This window comes from Globicephala melas, chromosome X, assembly GCF_963455315.2.
Source record: "Globicephala melas chromosome X, mGloMel1.2, whole genome shotgun sequence".
In the NCBI taxonomy this organism is placed as follows: Eukaryota; Metazoa; Chordata; class Mammalia; order Artiodactyla; family Delphinidae; genus Globicephala; species Globicephala melas.
The window spans coordinates 90,194,765-90,207,302 of NC_083335.1; the positions used below are offsets into that span (position 1 = coordinate 90,194,765).

Sequence of the window (12,538 nt, forward strand, 5' to 3'; positions counted from 1 at the left end):
AAACAAAAACAGGACAGGGTGACCCATACACAAGAAAAAAGGCAGGCAACAGAAGCTGTTTCTGAAAGATCTCAGGTGATGGACTTACCAGACAAAGAATTCAAAGCAGGTATTACAAATATGTTCAAAGAACTAAAGGAAACCATGTTTAAAGAATTAAAAGGAAATATAACAATAGCAACTCATCAAATACAGAATATCAATAAAGAGACAAAAATTATTTTAAAAGGACCATTTTGAAATTCTGGAGTTTAGGACTACAAGAACTGAAAGGAAAAATTCACTAGAGGGACTCAACAACAGACTTCAGCTGGCAGAAGAAAGAATCAGCAAACTTGAAGGTAAATCAATAGAAATTGTCCAACCTAAAGAACAGAAAAAAAACATAATGAAGAAATATTAGCAGAATCTGAGAGATCTGTGAGACATCATTAAGTATACCAACATAAGCGTACATGAAGTCCAAGAGGAAGAGAGAGAAAAAGGGGCAGAAGAGAACATTTGAAGACATAATGGCCAAAAACGTTATCAAACTTCATCAAAAACATTAATCTACACATTCAAGAAGCTCAATGAACTCCAAGTAGAAAAAAACGCAAAGAAATCCACACTGAGATACATCATAGTCAAAGTGTTGAAAGCCAAAGAAAAAGAGAAAATATTGAAAGTAGCAAGAGAAAAACAACCCATCGCATACAATGGGGAGGGGACTCAATAGTTTAACACCAGAAATGGTGAAGGCCCAGAAAGCAGGAGGGTGACATATTCAAAGTACTGAAAGAAAAAAAAAAAATCAACCAAGAATCCCATGTCCAGCAAAAATGAAGGCAAAATGAAGACGTTCCCAGATAAAGATGACTTGCCTTATAAAGAATACTAAATACTAAAGGAAATTCTTCAGGCTGAAAAGAAATGGCACTAGACAGTAATTCAAATTCACACAAAGAAATAAAGAGCATGAATAAAGGTAATTATGTAGTTAAATAAAAAAGATAAAGAGAGTTTTTCTCGTTTCTTCTCTTAACATATTTAAAAAAGAATCACATAAAGAATAGTTATAATTGGAGGAATATAGCATATAAAGAAGTAATATATATGACAATAGTATCACAAAGGAAGGGGGAGGCAATAGAGCAATATCGGAGCAGTTTCTATATTTTACTGGAATTAAGTTAGCATTATCTGAAATAGATTGTTTTTAAGTTTAGAAGCATATTATAATTCCTCCAGAAGAAGCACTAAGAAAATCATTCCAAAAAATATAATTAAAAACAAAGGAATTTAAAGGGGACACTAGAAAAAAATTACTTAATACAAAAAAAGGTAATAAAGGAGGAATACAGGAACAAAAAGACATGATACATAGAAAATAAATAAAAATCGAGAGATATGATACAAATACATCAATACCAACATTAAAAAATAAATGATTATATGCACTTTGGCATCACATACATGAAAACGGCAATGAGATGAAAAAGATTAGCATGGCCCCTTTGCAAGGATGATATGCAAATTTAAAGTGCTCCATATTTTTTTGAGTGAAAAATGCCAATCCCAAATTGTTACATAACACATGATTCGCTTCATATAAGATTTTTGAAATGATGAAATTTTAGAAATAGAGGTCAGATTAGTGTTTGCCAATGGTCAGGGAGGGGCAAGGGTGGTGGTGGCAGGAAAGTGGGAATGGTTATAACAGGGCAACAGGAGTGATCCTTGTGGTGTTGGAACTGTTCAGTTCCTTGACTGTGGTGGTGGATACACCAACCTATACAGGTGATAAAACTGTATAGGACTTAATAAAGTTATGGCCCCCCCACTCCACCCCCCACACACACACAAATGAGTATAAATAAAACTAGGAAAATCTGAATAAGAGCTATGGATCATATCAATGTCAACACCCAGGTTATAATATTATACTGTAGTTCTGAAAAATGTTACCATTGGAGAAAACTAGCCAAAGTGTACCACGGACCACTCTGTATTATTTCTTAGACCTGCACGTGTCAATGCAATTTTATAGAGAAACAAAAATCTTTTCAACAAAAGGCACTGGGGCAACTGGATATCCACATGAAAAAAGATGAATTTAGATGCTTTCCTCACACTATCCACAAAAATTAACTCACAGTGCATCATAGACCTAAACTGAAGAGCTAAAAGTATAACACTTTCAGAAGAAAATACAGGAGAAAACTTTATGACCTCGATCTAGGCAAACAGTTCTTAGATACAACATCAAAAATACAATCAATAAAAGAAAAATGATAAATTGCACTGTATAAAAATTTAAAACTTTGCTCTTCAAAAGGCACTTTTAAGAAAATTAAAAGATAAGCCACAAACTGAGAGGAAATATTTGCAAATTATATATCTGATAAAGGATTTGTATCCAGAGTATGTATAGAACTCTTACAACACAACAGTAAAAAGACAAACAACCCAGTTAAATTTTTGGCAAAAGATTTGAATAGACATTTCAGCAAAGAAACCTATAAATAATAAATATGTACAAAGATGCTCAACATCATTATTCATTAGTGAAATTCAAATTATAACTACAATGAGCTATCATTTCACACCCACTAGAATGGCTATCATCAAAAAAGACAGACAGTAATAAGTGTTGGCAAGGATATATAGAAACTAGACTCTTCCTTTAGCATATGACCCATCAATTCCACTCCTGGTTATTTATGAAAGAGAAATAAAAACATACATCCATACAATGACTTGTACATGCATGTTCATAGCACCATTATTCATAATGGGCAAAAGGTGGAAACAATCAAATATCCATCAACTGGCAATGGAGAAACAAATGTATATCCATACAGTAGAACCCTATCAGGCAATAAAAAGCAATGAAGTTCTTATACATGCTACAATGTGGCTGAGGACAGAAGCCAGACCCAAAAGACCATACACTGTATGATTTCATTCTGATGAAATGTCCAGAAAAGGCAAATCTATAAATACAGAAAGCAGATTAATGGTTGCCTGGGGCTGGGGGTGGAAGGCAAATGGGCATGAGAGATCTTTTGGAGGTGATGGAAATGTTCCAAAACTGGATTGTGGTGATGTTTAGTCAACTCTATAAATTCAACAATCATTGAATTCTTCATTCAAGAATCACTGAATTGTACACTTAGAAGGAGTGAACTCAGGGCATGTAAATTATGCTTTAATAAATCTGTTTAAAAAAATAAACACAACCATTACCAGGAAAGACTACCCCTAAATAAATTACAAATAAACATGTTAAGCACCCCCAGAACAGCTTAGTGTGAATGAGTTTACTAGAAGTACAGCCTGAAGAAATTAATTCCTAGCAGCAGAAGGCTGATTTCAACAAATAGAGAGAACTTACAGGGAGCAAGAGGGGCACAGCCCTGTGCTTCCCATACCAGGAGGTTTCCCTACCCAATTGCTGCATCTATTACTCTTAATCTTATTCCTTTGGGAAAGGGAAATAGAAATCAAAGTACGATTTATGCTCTTCTAAAGATCTTAAGAAGTATTTCCCATTGAGGGAGTCTTGATTTTCAGACAAGTGTTTCAAAATAAGGTATCAGATGTCATTCCACATAGAAGACCAATAGTGAATCCAGGGGCTTAAGAAGGACTCAACCAGTCTGTAGCCATTTACTACACTGGAAACAGGCTCATATGACTCATTTTAATTACACTCTCCTGCCACACACACTCAAAACAAATTAACAACCAACTTTCATAGATAATCATAACAATTGGTACTTATTGTGTGTCAGTCATTGTAGTCAGGGCTTCAGTCCTCTCAATAAACATAACCCTTTCAGTCAGGATCTATCTTTATCACTACTTTACAGATGAGGAGTCTGAGGTCCGAAGAGGTTATAAGATGTGCCCACCATCAGGCATCTGATAATTATGGAGCTGAGATTCTTCTATATAAGCCTTCTAACTGCAGAGGCTAGATTCTCATCCCCTACACTCTAGGGCAGACTTTCTCAAACTTTCTTTTTAACCACAAGTTGGAGTAAAAAATACATTCTACATCATAACCCAGGACGTACAGGTTTCTCTACAAATGAAGCTCCATGAAACAATACTTAACCTTACTATGCACAATACACACTGATATTTTTATTCTATTTATCTTATTGTACTCTTTAATATCTTGGTCAATATCACTAATTCCATTTCATGACATATTCATGGATCACCACTCACAATTTAAAAAAAAAACAATACTACTTATAAAACGTGTAAATGTCACATTAAGATGAGACTCTAGAGAAACTCTGAAGATCTCTGTAGACCAGTCTGTCAAAGTCAAGTGCCTGACAGCCTGATTATCCACTCACTCTACAGCCCTTCACCCGCAAGAGGAAGGAGGAAGATAGAGCTAAAAGCCCGCCTGAGTGGGTCACCCAGTGAATGGCCCCTACTCAAGTGTGCATTAGCCAGAACCTGGCCATGGGGACGGCAGGAAAAGAGAGAAGCAATCCATTTGCCTGAATAAAGTGTGCCAAAACAGAATTCTTAGCAACAAACCCAGAAACCAAGAGATTCTAAGAAAAATCTCATTTATCTAGGACTAGAGTATCATTGGTAGGCCAGTATCAAATTCACCTTGCCTTAATACCACCTCAAGATACTTTATAAGGGACAGACCTTCAAGATGGCTAAGTAGTAAGATATGGAGATCACCTTCCTCCCCACAAATGCATCAGAAATACATCTACATGTGGAACAACTCCTACAGAACACCTACCGAACGCTGGCAGAAGACCTCAGACCTCCCAAAAGGCAAGAAACTCCCCACGTACCTGGGTAGGGCAAAAAAAAAAAAGGAAAAACAGAGACAAAAGAACACGAACAGGACCTGCACCAGTGGGAGGGAGCTGTGAAGGAGGAAAAGTTTCCACACACTAGGAAGCCCCTTCACTGGTGGAGACGGGTGGTGGAGGGGGGGAAACTTTGGCCCCACAGAGGAGAGCACAGCAACAGTGGTGCAGAGGGCAACGGAGAGATTCCCACACAGAGGACCGGTGCCGACCAGCACTCACCAGCCCGAGAGGCTTGTCTGCTCACCCACCGGGGCAGGTGGGGCAGGGAGCTGAGGCTCGGGCTTCGGAGGTCAGATCCCAGGGAGAGAACTGGGGTTGGTTGCGTGAACACAGCCTAAAGGGGGCTAGTGAGCCACAACTAGCCAGGAGGGAGTCCGGGAAAAAGTCTGGACCTGCCAGAGAGGCAAGAGAACTTTGTTTCGGGGTGTTTGAGGAGAGGAGATTCCTTCCCAGTGTGTCCACAGAAGGCAGAGCACCGCCTAAGTGAGCTCCAGAGACGGGCACAAGCTGCGGCTATCAGCTCGGACCCCAGAGACCAGCATGAACTGCTAACACTGCGGGCGCTGCCACCAGCAATCCTGTGTGCAATCGCAGGTCACTATCCACACCACCCCCCAGGAACCTGTGCAGCCCGCCCTGCCAGGGCCCCAAGATCCAGGGACAACTTCCCCAGGAGAAAACACAGCGTGCCTCAGGCTGTTGCAAGGTCACGTCAGCCTCTGCCACCTCAGGCTCGCACTGCATTCCATGACTACCATACCCCTCCCTCCCCACCGCCTGAGTGAGCAAGAGAGCCCTAATCAGCTACTGCTTTAACTCCCTCCTGTCTGGGTGGGGAACAGATTCCTGAGGGCGGCCTACACACAGGGGCAGGGCAAAAACCAAAGCTAAAACCCAGGAGCTGTGCAAACAAAGAAGAAAAAGGGAAATTTCTCTGTGCAGCCTCAGGAGCAGCGGATTAAATCCCCACAATCAACTTGATAAACACTACACCTGAAGAATACCTGAATAGACAACAAATGTTCCCAAAATTAAGGCCCTGGACTTTGGGAGCAACTGTAGACTTGGGGTTTGCTTTCTGCATCTAATTTGTTTCTGGTTTTATGTTTATCTTGGTTTGGTATTTAGAGCTTACTATCATGGGTGGATTTGTTTATTGGTTTGGTTGCTCTCTTCCTTTTTTTTTTTTACTATACATATTTTTTTTCCTTTTCCTCTTTTTGGGAGTGTGTAAGTGTATGCTTACTTGTGTGATTTTCTCTGTATAGGTTTGCTTTTACCATTTGTCCTAGGGTTCTCTCTGTACATTTTTTGTTTTGTTTTGTTTGTTTTATTCTTTCTTCCTTTTCTCCTGAGCTGTGTGGCTGGCAGGCCTTGGTGCTCCAGCCGGATGTCAGGCCTGAGCCTCCAAAGTGGGAGGGCCGAGTCCACGACATTGCACCACCAGAAACCTCCCAGCCCCACATAATATCAATCAGCAAGAGCTCTCCCACAAATCTTCATCTCAACACTAAGACCCAGCTCCACCCAATGCCCAGTTAGGTCCACTGCTGGAAGTCCCATGCCAAGCAACAACCAAGACAGGAACAAAACCACATCCATTAGAAGAGAGGCTGCCTAAAGTCATACTAAGGTCACAGACACTCCAAAACACACCACTGGATGTGGCCCTGCCCACTAGAAAAAGAAGATCCAGCCCCACCCACCAGAACACAGGGACTGTTCCCCTCCACCAGGAAGCCTACACAACCCACTGAACCAACCTCATCCACAGGGTGCAGACACCAAAAATAACGGAAACTACGAACCTGCAACCTGCAGAAGAAGACCCCAAACATAGTAAGTTATACAAAATGAGAAAACAGAGAAATATGCAGCAGATGAAGGAGCAAGGTGAAAACACACCAGACCAAACAAATGAAGAGGAAATAGGCAGTCTACTTGAAAAAAAATTTGGAGTAATGATAGTAAAGGTGATCCAAAATCTCGGAAAGAGAATGGAGAAAATACAAGAAAAGTTTAACAAGGACTTAGAAGAACTGAAGAGCAAACAAACAATGATGAACAACACAATAAATGAAATTAAAAATTTGCTAGAAGGAATCAGTAGCATTCTGAGGCAGAAGAACGGATAAGTGACCTGTTAAATAAAAGAGTGCAAAAAACTACTGCAGAGCACAATAAAGAAAAAAGAATGAAAAGAATTGAGGACAGAGGAGCTTCAAGATGGCGGAAGACTAAGACGTGGAGATCACCTTCCTCCCCACAGATACATCAGAAATACATCTACATGTGGAACAACTCCTACAGAACACCTACTGAAGGCTGGCAGAAGACCTCAGACCTCCCAAAAGGCAAGAAACTCCCCACGTACCTGGGTAGGGCAAAAGAAAAAAAAAGAAAAAACAGAGACAAAAGAATAGGGACGGCACCTGCACCAGTGGGAGGGAGCTGTGAAGGAGGAAAGGTTTCCACACACTAGGAAGCCCCTTCACAGGCGGAAACTGGGGGTGGCGGAGGGGGGAAGCTTTGGAGCTGCAGAGGAGAGCACAGCAACAGGGGTGCGGAGGGCAAAGCGGAGAGATTCCCGCACAGAGGATCGGTGCCGAGGCACTCCCCAGGCCGAGAGGCCTGTCTGCTCACCCGCCAGGGCAGGCGGGGCTGGGAGCTGAGGCTCGGGCTTCAGTCGTATCGCTGGGAGAGGACTAGGGTTGGCGGCGTGAACACAGCCTGAAGGGGCTGGTGCGCCACAGCAGGCCGGGAGGGAGTCCGGGAAAAATTCTGGAGCTGCCAGAGAGACGAGAGACTTTTTCTCGCCTCTGCTTCCTGGTGCGCGAGGAGAGGGGATTAGCAGCACCTCTTAAAGGAGCTCCAGAGACGGGCGCAAGCCTCGGCTATCAGCACAGACCCCAGAGACGGGCATGAGACATTAAGGCTGCTGCTGCAGCCACCAAGAAGCCTGTGCGCGAGCACAGGTCACTCTCCACACCTCCCCTCCTGGGAGCCTGTGCAGCCCACCACTGCCAGGGTCCCAGGATCCAGGGACAACTTGCCTGGGAGAACCCACAGCGCGCCTCAGGCTGATGCAACGTCACGCCGGCCTCTGCCGCCGCAGGCTCACCCCGCACTCCGTACCCCTCCCTCCTCCCGGCCTGAGTGAGCCAGAGCCCCCGAATCAGCTGCTAATTTAACCCCATCCTGTCTGAGCGAAGAACAGACGCCCTGAGGCAACCTACACACAGAGGCAGGGCCAAATTCAAAGCTGTACCCCAGGAGCTGTGTGAACAAAGAAGAGAAATGGAAATCTCTCCTAGCAGCCTCAGGAGCAGCAGATTAAATCTCCACAATCAACGTGATGTACCCTGCATCTGTGGAATACTGGAATAGACGACGAATCATCCCAAAATGAGGAGGTGGCTTTTGGGAGCAACGATACATATATTTTTTTCCCTTTTTCTTTTTTTGTGAGTGTGCATGTGTATGCTTCTGTGTGTGATTTTCTCTGTATAGCTTTGCTTTTACCATTTGTCCTAGGCTTCTGTCTGTCCGTTTTTTTGTGTTTTTTTTTTTCTAGTATAGTTTTTAGTGCTTCTTATCACTGGTGGATTTGTTTTTTGGTTTGGTCGCTCTCTTCTTTCCTTTCTTTATTACTTTTTAAAAAACTTTTTTAATAACTATTTTTTATTTTAATAACTTTATTTTATTTTATCTTCTTCTTTCTTTCTTTCTTCTTTTTTCTTCCTTTTATTCTGAGCCATGTGGATGACAGTCCCTTGGTGCTCCAGCCAGGAGTAAAGGCTCTGCCTCTGAGGTGGGAGAGCCAAGTTCAGGACATTGGTCCACAAGAGACCTCCCAGTTACACATAATATCAAATGGTGAAAATCTCCCAGAGATCTCCATCTCAACGCCAACACCCAGCTCAACTCAACAACCAGCAACCTCCAGTGCTGGACACCCTACGCCAAACAACGAGCAACACAGGAACACAACCCCACCCATTAGCAGAGAGGCTGCCTAAAATCATAATAAGGTCACAGACACCACAAAACACACCACACGGCAGGAGAGGCCACAACAGTGAGAGGCCTGCGTACCACAAAAAAAAAAAAAAAAACACCAAAAAACAAAACATAAGATCATCTCAAAAGATGCAGGAAAAGCTTTCAACAAAATTCAACACCCAATTATGATAAAAACTCTCCAGAAAGTGGGCATAGAGGGAACCTACCTCAGCATAATAAAGGTCATGTATAACTACCCCACAGCCAACATCGTTCTCAATGGTGAAAAACTGAAACCATTTCCTCTAAAATCAGGAACAAGACAAGGCTGCCCACTCTCACTGCTATGATTCAACACAGTTTTGGAAGTTTCAGCCACAGCAGTCAGAAAAGAAAAAGAAATAAAAGGAATCCAAATCGGAAAAGAAGAAGTAAAACTTTCACTGCTTGCAGATGACATGATACTGTACATAGGAAACCCTAAAGATGCTACCAGAAAACTACTAGGGCTAATCAATCAATTTGGTAAAGTAGCAGGATACAAAATTAATGCACAGAAATCTCTTGCATTCCTATACACTAACGACAGAAAATCTGAAAGAGAAATTAAGGAAACACTCCTATTTACGATTGCAACAAAAAGAATAAAATACCTAGGAATAAACCTTCTCAAGGAGACAAAAGATCAGTATGCAGAAAACTATAAGACACTGATGAAAGAAATTAAAGATAATACAAACAGATGGAGAGATATACCATGATCTTCAGTTGGAAGAATCAATATTGTGAAGATGACTATACAACCCAAAGCAATGTACAGATTCAATGCAACCCCTATCACGCTATCAATGCATTTTTCACAGAACTAGAACAAAAAATTTTACAATATGTATGGAAACACAAAAGTCCCAGAATAGTCAAAGCAATCTTGAGAAAGAAAACCAGAGCTGGAGAAATTAGGCTCCCTGACTTCAGACTATACTACAAAGCTACAGTAATCAAGACAGTATGGTACTGGCACAAAAACAGAAATATAGATCAATGGAACAGAATAGAAAGCCCAGAGATAAACCCATGCACATATGGTCACCTTAACTTTGATGATGGGGGCAAGAATATACAGTGGAGAAAAGACAGCCTCTTCAATAAGTGGTGCTGGGAAAACTGGACAGGTACATGCAAAAGTATGAGATTAGAACACTACCTAACACCATACACAAATATAAACTCAAAATGGATTAAAGACCTAAATGTAAGGCCAGACACTATCAAACTCTTAGAGGAAAACATAGGCAGAACACTCTATGACATAAACCACAGCAAGATCTTTCTTGACCCACCTCCTAGAGAAATGGAAATAAAAACAAAAATAAACAAATGGGACCTAATGAAACCTCAAAGCTTCTGCACAGCAAAGGAAACCATAAACAAGACCAAAAGACAACCCTCAGAATGGGAGAAAATATTTGCAAATGAAGCGACTGACAAAGGATTAATCTCCAAAATTTACAAGCAGCTCATGCAGCTCAATAACAAAAAACCAAACAACCCAATCCAAAAATGGGCAGAAGACCTAAATAGACATTTCTCCAAAGAAGATATACAGACTGCCAACAAACACATGAAAGAATGCTCAACATCATTAATCATTATAGAAATGCAAATCAAAACTACAATGAGATATCATCTCACACCAGTCAGAATGACCATCATCAAAAAATCTAGAAACAATAAATGCTGGAGAGGATGTGGAGAAAAGGGAACCCTCTCGCACTGTTGGTGGGAATGTAAATTGATACAGCCACTATGGAGAACAGTATGGACATTCCTTAAAAAACTAAAAATAGAACTACCATATGACCCAGCAATCCCGCTACTGGGCATATACCCTGAGAAAACCATAATTCAAAAAGAGTCATGTACCACAATGTTCATTGCAGCTCTATTTACAATAGCCAGGACATGGAAGCAACCTAAGTGTCCATCAACAGATGAATGGATAAAGAAGATGTGGCCCATATATACAATGGAATATTACTCAGCCATAAAAAGAAAGGAAATTGAGTTATTTGTAGTGAGGTGGATGGACCTAGAGTCTGTCATACAGAGTGAAGTAAGTCAGAAAGAGAAGAACAAATACCATATGGTAACACATATATATGGAATCTAAAAAAAAAAATGGTTCTAAGTAACCTAGGAGCAGGACAGGAATAAACACGCAGACGTAGAGAATGGACTTGAGGACACGGGGAGGGGGAATGGTAAGCTGGGATGAAGTGAGAGAGTAGCATTGACATATATACACTACGAAATGTAAAATGGATAGCTAGTGGGAAGCAGCTGCATAGCACAGGGAGATCAGCTCGGTGCTTTGTGTTCACCTAGAGGGGTGGGATAGGGAGGTTGGGAGGGAGTCCAAAGAGGGAGGGGATATGGGGATATATGTATACGTATAACTGATTCACTTTGTTATACAGCAGAAACCAACACAACACTTTAACACTGTAAGAGTCCAATAAAGATGTTTAAAAATAATACTGAGTATAGTATCTAGCATATAGAAGGCCCTTAGTAAATGTTTAAATTGATAAAAAAAACAAAAAAGACAATTTATAGAGGCCTGTGAGGTTACAGACCTGGCACATTCTAGCACTCACACCTTCTACCCACATCAAGAGCATAAAACTCAGATCCTAAATTTAGAGATGCACAAAATCCTTTCTGTTCCATTTATAATTAAAAGTATGTAGATTTTATTTGAACAGCTTCACCAAGTGAAAATTTTTCAAAAATAATTTCCTGCCTACATATTTCCACTTTATTAAAATGAAAACCTAACCTAGGTTTTGGGGGTTTTTTTCTTTTCTGGTCTGTTCCCTGTATCATTCTGGTATTTTCTGGTGTGCTTATTTTAGGACAGTTCTTTTCTTTTCTATTAATCTTGGTAATCCTAGCAGACTTCCCCACAATTCATTTCTCTACAAAGTTGCCTCTGTCTGCTTAAATTTTTCTGCCGATGTAAGCACTTGGACTGCTCAAAAAGGTGAAGAGGGGATTAGGGAAGCCCATACCGAAGGTCTTAAACATGTGTGTTCTCAATTCTTTTCTTTATCAGGGAGATTATGTTGGAACAGTTATCTCTGCCTACTTAAGAGAGAGACACAGCATTGTGGAGATTCTGTTATTGAGAGTTTGTTAAGGATTACTGCTTTTCTTCCGTCTTTAACCATTGCATTCCTAAGAGGACTCCTTTGTAAAGCCCCTGCTTCAAAGTAGACTTTTAAGATGCAGATGTCTGCGGGGCAGCTCAGATCTAACATTTCTAAATCAGAACTTCTGACTGTCAGCGACCACCCCCACCCCAGCTTCTTCTCCCCACCCTCTTCAGATTATCAGAAAAAAGTCACCCCTTCCTCCCAATCACTTCAGCCGAAAACCTAGAGGCCACGCTTAATCCCTTTCCTTCTATCATTAACCCCCATACACAATCCATTAGCAAGTCCTACTGCTGTGCTTCCAAAATAGATCTCCAATCTATCTACTTTTCCCCATCTCCCTGCTCATAAGGCATTATCTTCTCCCACTGGTACTGCTGCAATAGCTATCAAACGTGCAGGGGGTCTTGCCCCCTCTAATCCATTCTCCACCCAGCAGATAGAAGATCTTACAAAAATTCAAAGCAGGTAATGTTCTTCCCC

The 12,538-nt window shown here is 41.1% G+C and overlaps 1 non-coding gene across 1 annotated transcript; it reads left to right on the top strand.

Annotated features, from left to right (window-relative positions):
* The first annotated feature begins 1,426 nt into the window (after nt 1-1,426).
* LOC115841232 (U6 spliceosomal RNA) lies at nt 1,427-1,537 on the top strand. Its single transcript, XR_004034759.1, has one exon. It is a non-coding gene; the product is annotated as a U6 spliceosomal RNA (small nuclear RNA).
* Nucleotides 1,538-12,538: the final 11,001 nt, after the last annotated feature.